Source organism: Castor canadensis, chromosome 8 (assembly GCF_047511655.1).
Source record: "Castor canadensis chromosome 8, mCasCan1.hap1v2, whole genome shotgun sequence".
In the NCBI taxonomy this organism is placed as follows: domain Eukaryota; kingdom Metazoa; phylum Chordata; class Mammalia; order Rodentia; family Castoridae; genus Castor; species Castor canadensis.
This window is the reverse complement of record NC_133393.1, coordinates 22,620,918-22,633,617: the sequence shown is the minus strand read 5'-3', so window position 1 is coordinate 22,633,617 and position 12,700 is coordinate 22,620,918. Positions and strand designations below refer to the sequence as shown.

Here is a 12,700-nt window from a genome sequence, read left to right as displayed (position 1 = left end):
CACCTCTCAAAAGATCAGCACCCAATGGGTTCATCTTTCATAGCCCAAAGTTAGAGGAATCCCAATATGCTGGGACACCCCTCTGATCCAACACTATTATGGACCTATTGTCCCTCTGCTCTGTCTGCATTAGGAACAAACTACCTGTCAGTGCTGGGCAGGAGACCAAGTAGGAGCTGGACAAAGGTTTTCCCCTCACCACTGCCTGCACCATCTCCTGCTGGAGCCTCTACAGGGAAGACCCCACTCCTGACTGTCATGGCCACAGCTCTTCACCCTTTCCTTATTTTTTTTTATGTTCTTTATTTTTTTATATTTTTTATTTATTTTTTATTATTTTTGTTTGTTTGTTTGTTTGTTTGACTCAAGTCTCTGGAGCACATATGATCACCCTTTCCTTAACAGGACTGTCTGGAACTTTCTGTGAAGTCTTGCTTAGTGCTGACCATGTGCCAGGCCTGTGCTACCATTCATAATCCAAAGAGGGAAGAGCAGACACCTGCCCAGAACTCCTAGAGCTTAAATTAGTTAAACTGAGGGGAAAAGCCAAACACTCCAGGAATTATCCATAATGAGACATATCAAAAGAAACAGGTGGAGATCTGTCAACAGGACAGGAGGACAACCTAAATAAAATGGGCCAGAGAAGGATGCTCAGGAGTCACATTTAAGATGTGACATGGAAAGTTAATTTGATGTGAATCAGAAGAAGAGTGTGGTGTATGCATAGGTTTGGGGGGAAAGGAAGTGAGACAGAGAGATGGAGAGGACAAGGAGGAGAAAACATTTTTTAAAAGAATTGAATTTTAAAATCAATCCTTTCTAAATTATGTCACGTTCATTTCTGCACATAAAGCTCTGATCTCATAGAGAAAGAGACCCCATAGAGAACTGTAAACAGCCCTATTAAGGCTGTAATTCCCAGTCCCCAAATTGTGTTGAAGGTGGAATCACCTACTTCTCCTATTCTTAGCTATGGTAAAACTTACTCTTGCTATTGGTTCCAAAATTCCAAAAATTAAGTTCCCCCCCCCCCAAAAAAGTCCTTGTTAAAGGTAGGATGCAAATTTCTGTTAGGCCCACCACCCACACTCACTTTATGAGGATGTCCTATTCTTGCTAATATATTTGCTTAAATCTCAGGTCTAACTTGTCCTTCAGAAATTCTTTTCTGTAGTCATGTCAGAACTCTCTCTCTCTCTCTCTCTCTCTCTCTCTCTCTCTCTGTCTCTGTCTCTTGATCTCTCTCTCTCACCTCTGTTTTGTGTACACATTCACATGCTTCATAGGTACATTTTAAAATTACATCAAGAAACCAGAAGAAAGAAGCCCAGTAAAATTTGTTCAAAAAGAATAATAAAGGGGGTGAATTTGACCAAAATACATTTTATGAATTATGGAACTATCACAATGAAAGCACTAACATTAATGGGAAAAATCATCTCATTTTAAAAAAAAAAGAAAAACTAAATGAGAGGCTGGCAATCTAGCTCAAGCGGTAACCAAGTATCTATTAAGCAGGAGGCTGAGCAGGGCATGGTGATCCATACATACGAAGTATTAGGCCCTGAGTTTGAAGAAAGTAAGGGGAGAAGTGTGAATGTCTAGACTTGAGAAATCATTGGTGGGATATCAGGATTTTGAATTTATACTAAGTATGAGAAACTATTGAAGAGGTTTTACAAGATTAAAATCATGGTCCTAACATAGGTCCATAGTCTCTTATCTGAATTTCCAAATCAGAAAGCTCAGAAAACATGATCTTTTAAAAATCTGAAGTCAGATTTATTTGTGAATTCTGACCTGATGAGGGAAAGGAAAAGATGGGGTTCTTGTTAGTGGGTCAGTCACATGTGCTTCTGCGGTTCCAATATATAGAAACATGCACATATAGGAAAGAGAGTGAGAGAGAGAGATGCACATACATATCATATATGTATTTATTTTTTGGTTTTATGTTTAATGACCTCAGAAAATGTTTTAAAACACTATAGTTGGACTGGAAGGATGGCTCAAGCAGTACAGCACCTGCCTAGCAAGCGTGAAGCCTACAGTTCAAACCGCAGTATCTCCCTCCCACAAAGAGAAAAAATCAAAACAAAACATGTATTTGAAAATGACACAAATAAATGCAAGCATTGAACATTATAACCAGCATAGAATGTAGAATGACAGGAATAGTTTTAGGAATTTTACTGAAAAATATTTGTGGCAGTCATCGATATTTATGACTCGTGAAAAAAAAAGTTGCTGAAAGTTAGCAGAGATATTGAGGACCAAGGACTCATGAAATATTGAGAAACGTTGCATAAGGCCAAAAAGTAAACAATGAAAATCTTGAATTTGCATTGATTGAAAGAATCCAAAAAGAAAGTGGTTATTCATGCAACTGTCTAGTTTTGGTTTGTTTGTTTCTTTGTTTGTTTTGTGATGAAATGACCTAAAATAAACCACAAATGACTGAATTGGAAAGTGTGTGTTTAGGAAAGTGGTGAATGTAGAATTTTAGAAGCAGCTCAATATAAAGATGTTCTTACTCTCAGCATTGTTGACATTTTGGACCAGAAAGTTTGCTGCATGTCCTCTGGTGAGTCCATGGAGTAAGATGTGGGATGCAAAACATCCTGGTAGGAACCATTATGAAAACCTCCTGAAAATCCATGGTGAAGAAGACAGGGGAAATTGTGAAACAGCTGAAATTAACACTAAAAAATTTGCCCATATACTATTTGTTGAAAACTAGAGACTAAGCAAACTTTATCTGGAAAACAACTCCTCTCTAGGATCAGATTCCTAAAACACATTCATAAGGTTTCATAAGAGATTACAATCAAAAGCTGATAATGCTGACCCCCAAACCAAAAGGATGCTGAATAGAAGAAGCCAAAATCCAAATACCTGAATGCCTGCTAGGTATATTTTACTTGTGTATTGTTCTTCACAAAAAGAAAATATGGACAACCAGAGATATAGTTTTGGCTGGATCATTAGCCAATTTGTATATGCTGCTTAAAATCATTTCATGAAAACTGGATCCTGAGAAACCTGTAAAGTGTTGTCTCTGTACAAGCACTCCATGTACTACATGGGCTCTGGTAAAGTTCTTGCTAAAAGGGAGGTTCAGATTTTTTTTTAACCACTGGGATTTGAACTCAGGATCTAGTGCTTGCTAGGCATGCACTCTACCACTTGATCCATGCACCCAATCCTTTTTTCTTTAGTTATTTTTCAGATAGTGTCTTGTACTTTCTGCCCAGAGCTGCCTCAGACCAGGATCCTCCTACCTCTGCCTCTCTGTAGTTGGGATCACAGGTGTGAGCCACAGTGCTGGTGAGGTTTGGGCTTTTAAATGTCTCCTAATGTAACATCTGTATTGAAATATTGTGGCCAAGATTCTTGTCCCATGAAGAATAGGTGTAAATAATTTTTAAACTGTATGCTTATTGCAGTTTACAGATACCTAACAACCCATAGTTTTCTGAAGAAATCAGTTGCTGGAGCTCATTCAAAAGGTAATAACTAATTAAATCATCCTTAATAAAGGATTGACACAGACGTGGGATGAAACTAATGCTTGCAAAGAGTTTGCAGATGAAGACTGGGAACTACTAGGAAGGTGGAAGGAGAGGGAAATGGAGAGGAAGGGGAAGAGAAAAAGAAGACCAAAAGAGGGGTGAATGTGAGCAAAATACATAACATGCATGCCTGGAACCAAACTAAAGCAGATACCTTAAATGCAACTGAGGCCAATAGGAAAAGGGGAACAGGTACTAGAGAAAAGGTTAGATCAAAAAGAATTAACATAGAAGGTAACACCCACGCACAGGAAATCAATGTGAGTCAATACCCTGTATAGCTATCCTTATCTCAACCAGCAAAAACCCTTGTCCCTTCCTGTTATTGCTTATACTCTCTCTGCAACAAAATTAGAGATAAGGGCAAAATAGTTTCTGCTGGGTATTGAGGAGGTTGGGGGGAGAGGGAGGGGGTGGAGTGGGTGGTAAGGGAGGGGGTGGGGGCAGGGGGGAGAAATGAACCAAGCCTTGTATGCACATATGAATAATAAAAGAAAAAAATTTCAAAAAAAAAATGTAATCCTTTACTATGTTCAATTTAGTACATGCCAATTAAAAAGTTACATTAGCAATAAAAAGATTCTTTAAAATATCATATCAATAATGACAAGAAAAATATATAAATTTCAATACATAATAAACATTTACTAGATTAAAATCTAAATAGATCAGAGGAAACTGACATCAATAAAATAATGAGCATTGACCACAAGGTCTCTGCGAGTCCAGGGAGTGAGATGTGGGATGCAAAACTGTCCCTGGGTGGGAACATGGCACTTGGGAAAGTGAGAGCAGATAGCAAGATGACCAAAGGCAACATGGTAAGAATGAGATTGGCTACATAGTGCCTTTGACAATGAGCATTCACCATGGAGACAGAAGTAAGTGAAGCCTCCTCAAAGTGTTCTCAATGACACAGCTGAGGATGTTGGAATGTCCTTATAAAGCACACAGGGTGTGCTGCTATACCTAGGTGAATCCCATCCATTGAAACCATGAAATGCTCACCTCAACTTGTTCATGATAAAACTAGTGACCCTGACGTATCTATGATTCTGATTTTCTCCAGCCATCAGATATAATTTCTATGGTTATGTATTAGCTTACTGTTAACTCCATATGACCCATATATAAGTTTGAAATTTTACCATGTTACTGAAGTTTTTCTTAAGAGTAATGTACTAGAGAGACTCTTCACTAGATCTTCAGTGGACTCCAAAGGCCCACATGGTAGTGGTTTGGTGCCCAGCCTGTGGTGCTACTGAGAGCTAGGTGGGGCCTAATGGGAGGAAGATTGGGGGTCAGGGTTTGCCCTTGAGGGAGCATTGTGCCCCCAACCTCTTTGTATGTCTTTTTGCTTCCAAAACATCATGAGGTGAGCAGGTGCTTCTGCCATGAGGCATTACCACAGGCTCAAAGCAATAGGATAAAGCAACTATGGAGTGAAACCTACAAAACCATGAGTGAAAATAAAGCTTTTCCTTTTCTTGGGTATTTTGTCACAGTGATGGAAAGCTAACACCTTCACTACATGAATAACTCTGAAGTGGACTGCTGGGTTTCTTTTGTTGCTTGGTGTTTCCTCAATAGAAGAATTAGTTTATTTGGAAATGGAATATTGCATGATCTCACTTATATGTAGAATCTAAAAATAACTAACTAAAATATACAGAGAAAGAACAAAAAGTGATTACAAAGGTGAGGTGGAAAAACAGGGAAACAGAGGTTACCAAATACAAAGGAACAGATCTGGAGGATGAGCAAGTCTGCAGACCTAATCTGCAGCATGAGGATAATGGGTAATAAAATGGTACTGTATATGGCACTCATGCCAAATGAATAGATTTTACCTGCTATTGCCACAAAAACCAAAGCATCTTCATGTGAGATGATGGATGTGCTAACTCACTTCACTGTAGCAATCTTTTTACTATCCATGTTTCCCATAATATCATGTCGTACAGCTTAAATTAATGCAATAAAATTTATGAAAAATAACAAAGAATAACATACAAATTTAATTCTTTGCTTAGTCTACTGCTTTTATTCTCATTTTGTTTTATGAAAAGCTATATAATACTATTTATCATCTTGATGCAAATGAAAATAATCCTTTCCTCCTGCATTTGTGCTCACAGGTTGGGATGTAGAAGTGTTGATGTATTTAATTCTAGGCTTTAGGCCTTTAGTCCACTGAAAATTTTCTAAAATTAATTGGAAAAGAGACTATTAATTTTCTAAAATCCCAAATCCTGATTTCCAAAGCACTTTGAGTTTCAGAAATGAAATTTTGGTTCTGTAGATATTTGGAGACGCCACTCACAGCAATGTAGACATGACTGTGATAAATATGAAGGCAAAGCCAGAAGAAAAGTGACAACTTTGGAGGCTATTGGAATAATCCAGATATAAAGGATGTCAGCTAGCAGTTGGCAGTGGGATTGAGACTATTTTTAAATGTTTTTATCAGTACATGATAGTTACACAGGGGGCTTCATTGTGACACTTCCATTTTACATATACTGTACCTTGGATTGGCTCCTCCCCTATGTTATTTTCCCTCTTCCCCCACTCCCCTTCTTAAAGTGACTTTGACAGTTTACCATGTTCCATATTCATACATGTGTAGAAAGTGCATCAACCATATTCAGCCTCCTTTACCCTCTGCATTTATCCTTGATAATGCATCCTTGAGAATATTTTGGAGGCAATATGTGTGGTACCCTGTGGAGAGTTAGGATGACAATAACCTGCACAGAAGTAAGTGCAGAGTGTGGCAGGCATTGTCCCTAATGCTTTATGCCCATTGTCTCTTTTAAACCCCAAACACTATGAAGTAGACATAGTTTCCTCATTTTACATTTAAACTAAAGCAAAGAGGGGTTAAATAACTCATCCACGGACACATAGTTCATGACAGGTCAATTAAGTATTAGAAATTGAGAAATCTGGCTATGGCATCCTGGCATTTGACCCTTACATATACTCCAAGTAAATTTTCTAGGATATAATGAAGTATATGTTTTTTGCCTTGTGTCATAGCTGCCATGCAAGTCTCCATCTATTTGTAGATTGAGAGTAAACACAAAGTCTGTAATCTAATCTATTCCTCTCAATCATATCAATTTTTCTGCAGCTTTTAAGAATAATATAGTTTGTGTTTTAAAAAACAAAAGTGAGTAGGGGAGAAGAAAAGAGGGAATAGAAATGTAATGGAAGGGGAGAACTTGTTCAAAGTACAACTCATGCATGCATGGAATTATACAACGAACCCCCCCTCACATTATTAATGTATGCTATTTCAAAACTATAATTAAACTATTTTCAAATGAATGATATGGTTTGGATAAGTGTGCCCCAATACAGATACAAATGTACTGGAACACATACTACTGGATCTTACCTATATATGCATATATATGTGTACATATACGAAATGTATATCAGGGATATATACATCAAATTTGTGTTACTCTATAGATGAAACTTTCAGTCACTTCACTGATTTCTTTGCCTTTTCAATAGTCACCAAACCTCATTAATTGATTTTCACATAATAGTCCCTCGTGTTTTCTCTCCCAGTATGCACTACGTATCTGTAGTAATCAAAACCACTTCATCTCTGTTCAATGCTCTGAGTACATTTTTTCAATTTTCAGTCCATACCACCCAATACTCATCCTGTAGGTGTGGACCTCTCTCATTGTTGGTCCCCACAGAAGGGGAAAAGCTGGAAGGAGGATGGTGTCCTCAAATACAGTGTATAAAACTGATCAGTATCTGACTCTGAGTAGGGACCTTCACCAAGCTCCCTCTGCCTTGGAGAAATGCAGCACTGGAAGTGAATTATGGACCAGAACAGGTCTATTTGTCTGTTCAGAACTCCTCTAGAGGCCTTCTTGCCAGGTGACAAAGATACAAAATAAAATTGGAAAGTTGCTAGTCAGTGTCACCTATCCCTCTCACTCCTGTGGTTATCACCATTGGCCTATGATCTCATGCTTTCTGTGTAAGAGTCATCCCCAGCCATGTGCCCAATGTAGGGTTACCATATATAACAAATAAAAATATATGACATCCAATGAAATTATTTGTTATCTGAAATTTAGACTTAACTAGGCATCCTGTATTTTATTTAGAAATGTTAGGCAAAGAAGCAATGGATTTAATATTTTTGTTTTTTTCAGGACATGCCCATTATAGCCTGCATGTACAGTGGGCCACTATAGAGTTTTAAATTTTTTGTGTATATTGGAATTGGCATCTCTTGAATTTAGCCCCCACCATTACACGTGCAGTAGAACATCTGCAATCACAAGCTTTACCAACATTTCACACCCTATTTAGCCACCATTCACTAATGGAGGGTAAAAGCCCAGGCTCTAGAATAAGATCATCTGAATCTCAATGTGCGCTTTTCTGCTTGTGGCTGTTTCTAATATCTATAGCTTTTCTTTATCTCTAAAATGGATTTTAGAATAGTATCTTCCTCACAACTTTGCTGTTAAGGGATACATTAAATAGTGACTCTCCCTAGTGTGATCACATAATGAATACTGAACAAACACATCATCATTTAAATTTTTATCACTATTGTGAATGCAAACTCACAAGCTCTGTTTATTCTCTAAGTTGCTGTGATAAATAATACCTTCATCATGATATGCCATTTGTCTGTGTTAATTTTATCACTAATTGACATTTTGACCACAAGAGGACAGAAACACTGATTTACATATACTGATGCACCATTCAGGAACCACACAGAAGAAGTAAGTATCTATTCCAGGAGTGGAGGGTGGAGTGGGGATAAAGGAGAATGGTAGAGGGATGAATTCAAGTATGATATTTTTGATACATTGTAAGAACCATTGTAAATGCCACAATGTACCCCTACATAGCACAACAATAAAAAAAGTATATTGATATGGAAGGGAGGAATGTTCCATATACTCTGATCTGCACGTAATCTGGATTTTAACACTAACTGTGTGACACCGGGTGAGTTAATTAAATGCTTTGAGTTTTATATTCCATAGGTGTGTATGCTTGTAAATGCTTCAGAAGTGACAGCACAGTTATTGGAATGCCATGCCAAAATGCACAGGCCTGTGCAATGTGACAGTGCTCCACACTGATAAGCTGGTTTGTTTTGCTCATCACTGCATTCTCATCAGTAGGGTAATAACTGGATTTTTTTTTGAGTTATTGAGAAATAATGGCTGTGTGAATAAAGAACTTTTGCATGACCTAGGGCACAGGGCCTGTGGAGACCACATTCTCAGTCATGCAGATGTAGTCTTGAAGGGAGGAGGGGTGCAGTCCTGGGAACGAAAGTGAGAACAGCACAGCCTTGAAGGGCAACCATGGAAATGCTGTCACTACAGGAATTCTGTCTTAGGAGTGCAACCTCGGGCCACATGGCCCTGGATGGATGTCAAAGTGCACTTATGTAACAGCGTATGTATGTTTTTGAGCCCAGGCTACTGTGTGACTGGCTTTGGGTCACTTTTGTTCTCTTCCTAAAAGAGACAGGGATGGCTATTTTTGCCTGTCTCACCTTCCCTTTCACAGTCTGCTGTAGTGCCACTTGCAATAAAGCTACCTGAAAGCAACTGCCTACTGTCCTACATACATTCTTTAAATTTTCACTGGACCCACTCTGGAACCATTGGCCAAAATGGTTGGCATGACAAGGCTCTTCAGTACTTCCTTGTGAATTACTGACCATCTCTGTCCCCTTCATATACTCTCTCGCTTCTCTTTAGGGTCCTTACTCTATTATTTTAGTTCAAGTATCCTCATGGTCCACAGCACACTCCTTCCCTTTGCAGAGCCACTCACAGTCATCTCTACTTCACTTCCTCACTTCCACTCTTCTCAAAGAGTTCAATCTGTTTTCTGTCTTGGGTACTTCACTGACTGCAAAACTCATGTCCTAGAAACCCAGGGCTCACTTCTCGTTCATGTCTTCCTTTAGCTCCTCTGGCATCTCACCACTGGTGACCACTGCCTTTTCCTTGGGAAAGTTTCCTTTCTTTGACTTCAAAGAGTAACATTTGCTTGCTTTTTCTCCACCACTGGTCCTCCTTCTCAATCCCCTTTGTTGGCCCCGTCCTTCTTTTTGTTCCCTACACATAGTCTCCTCACCCTGGACTCTATTCTCTCATATTCAAAAGACCACTTAAGTGTTACACATAAATGTGTAAAAACCTTGGTCTCAAAATTTACAGTCCCTGAGTTCTAGCTGATATCACACTCCCTAGAGCCTTCCTTCAAATGATGGGCATGGTCTGCACCTTGTCCCCAGCCTCTTCTCATATTGGCCTTTGCTCTCACTGCCTGGTACAATCCTCTCACTTTTCTGAGCACATGAGTTGCAAGTTCTCCATAAGTCTGTGGGACCTTCAATAGCAGAGCCCATGTTTTTTCCTTGTACTTCTCCTGGTTCTCACCTTGAACTTAACATAAATAACACCTGTATTCTCATGTGTCCCTGTCTTCCCTATATTACTAAATACCACCAACCATTCATCTATGTACATAAAACATAATCCTTAAGGTAAAGCTTGGTATTCTGACCCAATTTATATTTAATCCATTAATAACTTATATTTAAAAAAAACCTACCCAAACTCTTCACTTTATCACTGTCTTAACAATAATTGCATTACTTGAAGAACAGCTTGTCTTCCCTAGAGATCTGCTGTGCTCCTACATGATCTGCCTGCTTCTACATAGCACCTGCAATTCTGCTTGTAATTGAATATAAATTGTTACTCATTGTAAACCTAAGTAAACCCAAGTCTGCCTAAATCAACTGGATATTCCTTACCCTGGTTCTCAGGGCATACAAGGAGAGGGCTGCTCAATTCCTTTAACCCTACCTTATCTTATGCCATACCTGCCTCATTACACTTCATCCTTTCTAGCCTTCTTCATGAAACCAAAACAGCACACATCTTACTACACAGCAGCGTTTCCCTGTTCTATTGCCCCTGATACTTTTCCCTTAGGTTCCCACCAGGCTGTCTTCTCCATATTCTATTCTCACCTAAATCCATGTGCTCAGGGAGAATTCCTTGATGCCTGAACAGAATTTAGGGCAACCTACATCCCTGTGTCTCATCACCCTGATGACTTTGCTTCAGAGCACTTACTACTCTCTGAAATTTTCTTCTATGTTCTCTGTTTTTTGAGATTTTGTATTTCTTCCCCTTGTTAGGCAAGTTCCTTAGGAATAGAGGCCAATTCTATTTTATGGAATAGAACAATCAGAGTCTAGAACAGATCCCAGAATATAATACTTGTTCGGAAATATCTGTGACCTAAAGGAATCAACTAAGGGTCTGTTAAATTGATCATCGTGGTGATCTTTGAATGGAAGAGGGTCTCTAGTCCTATACTGTTTTATTTGAACAGCACATAGCATCTCTCCCTCCTGCAGTGAGAAATTTAGCCAAATTTCATCCTTATCATTTTTCTAATTATCAGTATTCACAAGAAAAGGAAACTTTGTAAAAAACAGGAGCACAGGCTTGGAGACACATGCCTACAACCCCAGCACTTTGGAGGTTGAGGAAAGTGGGCTATGTGTCCCAGACAGTGGGAAATTTTTGTAACTTGAAGGATTTCTTCAATTGCTGAGTATTTGTGCATGGTCCAGGTTTTTTCAATCATGGCAATGATTGGATGAGAACAGAATAAGGAGCAGGTGAAGGTAGAGATAGCCAGATAAGGCTAACTGAAGAAAAGATAGGACATTATAATGCCAAAAAAATCTCACATAAACCTGTAGGACAATGAGCAACTTTGGATTATTGGCTTTCAGTCATATGAAGTGTTGACAACTTGCACATTCTTTCTGTACCTCTGCTCATCTGTATACTTTGGCACACACAAAATTACTAATATTTTACTATTTTTGGATTACAAAGTAAAATTTCATATATTTTATCCTCAATAAATTACTTACCTTCTCGAAGTCTCTAACAATGTAGAATAAAGTGACAGTATAGAAAGATTCAAGTAGATTCACAGAGTAATACGAGTTCAAAATTTTTCATCATATCCCTTCAGTATTTAAGACACCAAAGAATAACCCATAGATACTCATTATATATTAGAAAATACTAAGCATTAAGGGTTTGTACTTTAGCAGCAGGATGCATTCCACAAGAGGAAACTGGACCATGCATCCCACCTTACATCAGACCACATGCAACACACAGATACAGGTTTCATAAACATCAGGGTTAAGAGATAGAAGACAATGGCAGACACCTCTCAATAAACCAAGCACATTACTAAAGTAGAAATCTTATAAGACTTTGAGGATATAACACAAGATACTGCAGGAGAGACCCTAGTAATTCCTTTTGACTCCTCAGAAAACTTTTTGTGAATAAGACTGCACAAAAAAGTGAAGGGATGCATGGGGAATTATTTTAACACCATTAGTTCCAAGTCCTCCCAAAAACATCAGGAAATGTCATGTAATATTGAGGAGGTTTTATTGGAGGGGAGCAGGAAATAAATGCCCCTGATAGAGTCCCAATATGTACTCCTCATAGAAAGGTTACACATCCAAACTCCATTAACCTGTGGAAATAATTTAAGATCCATTGGATAAATGTAAGGATGCACAATTTTTAAAAGATGCAGCCTAGAGACATTAACACTCTTCCTTCCCCCACCTCAGCACCTTAGTTATGACTTACATGAGGTGTCCCTGGACATAGCCAGGGGAGAGCAAAGGACCATCAATATCACTGTCAGATCTCCCATGAGTGGGCCTCCCATGAGCAAGCCACATATATAACCTGCTGGAGAATAGGAGAAGATGGAGCCAGAGGAGAAGACAAGCCTCACTGATCCTTCTCCATCTACATTTAATATAATGAGAAGCAAGGTATTCATTGCTTTGATGCTGGTTGGGTAGTCAGAATGTGGGAAAACCAATCAGCATCAGCAGTGAGTAGCATCATCAGTTGACAGTCAGAATTTCTATATGAAAGTGCTCTGCTGAAGCTTAGCATTTCCCTCTTTTAAGTCATTGTTTGAATTTAGTATTTGATCGAATTGTACTGAAACACTTTAACTGGGCCACCATGGTGAGTCATCTC

The 12,700-nt window shown here is 38.7% G+C and overlaps 1 pseudogene; it reads right to left on the bottom strand.

Annotated features, from left to right (window-relative positions):
• LOC109674702 (HLA class II histocompatibility antigen, DRB1 beta chain-like) overlaps positions 1–12,450 on the bottom strand; it is a 60,363-nt pseudogene extending 47,913 nt beyond the window's left edge.
• Between the last annotated feature and the right edge of the window lie 250 nt (positions 12,451–12,700).